This window comes from Athene cunicularia (genome assembly GCF_003259725.1).
Source record: "Athene cunicularia isolate RWA chromosome 6 unlocalized genomic scaffold, athCun1 chr6_part2, whole genome shotgun sequence".
NCBI lineage: Eukaryota > Metazoa > Chordata > Aves > Strigiformes > Strigidae > Athene > Athene cunicularia.
The window spans coordinates 1368697-1369643 of NW_020799106.1; positions in this window are offsets into that span (position 1 = coordinate 1368697).

Below are 947 nucleotides of genomic sequence, written 5' to 3' on the forward strand. Positions count from 1 at the left end.
CCCGCTGACCGGGCAGAGCCGCGAGCAGCCCCGGCCGGGGTACTACACCGGTCACCTGCAAAGGGAAGAAGCGAACATAAAAACTGCACACCAGGAGCCAGGACCGCGTTCTCCACGCACAAAGCCGCAGGAATAGAACCAGCCCTGTAAGGGGATAACAGGTTTTAATGTCAAAAAGCCCCAACAGTTCACTTTTTTTTTTTTTTCTTTAATATGGACTAAGAAATAGTTTGCATTAAAAAAAGAGGTGTGACGGAGACTGGTGTCCGGACCCCTATCACCCCACAGACGCAGCACTGAAACACCAAGCCTAAAGGGCTCATTCTCTCAAGATTTTACCACCAGGGAGGTAACCATGGAAAGCACTAAATAATTGAGTACTATTGAGGGTTGCCCGGTAACTGAGAGTGCAATAGTCTAACGTTTTTTCTGTGAGCTTGTACTTGGGTAAATATTTAGGCTTTTAAAGCTTTAAATAACAGCGGACATGGCATTGGGACACTGTGCAAAGCCCTGGACTATGTTTACTCACAGATGGTCTATTACTTATAGGATCCTCTAAAGGCTTTTCAGTCCGTGCAGTCCTTGTGCAGCGCGTAGTGGTCTTTGAGTTCAGCGGGGAGTCAGTCTCTCCTGGGACTGCATTCCCAAAGCTCAGCTTCCCAAAACCCCTGGCGAACCACAGCCCTTGGCCAACAGGTGTGAGACGGTGCTGGCCTGGATGGCCCTATTCCAGTAAATCCAGATGCTTTGGGTTATTCTTTGGTTTTCTTTTGTAAGGGCCAGATTACGCTTTTACTGAAATCAGATTGGTAAAGCTTCAAACCAGGAGGAAAAAATAAAAAAGAAAGAAATATTCCCTAGCAACAAGAAACATCCAGAGACCGAGAGCACTTACTGTTAACAAGTGGGTAAAATAATGAGAGCACACAACAAGGTGATATATT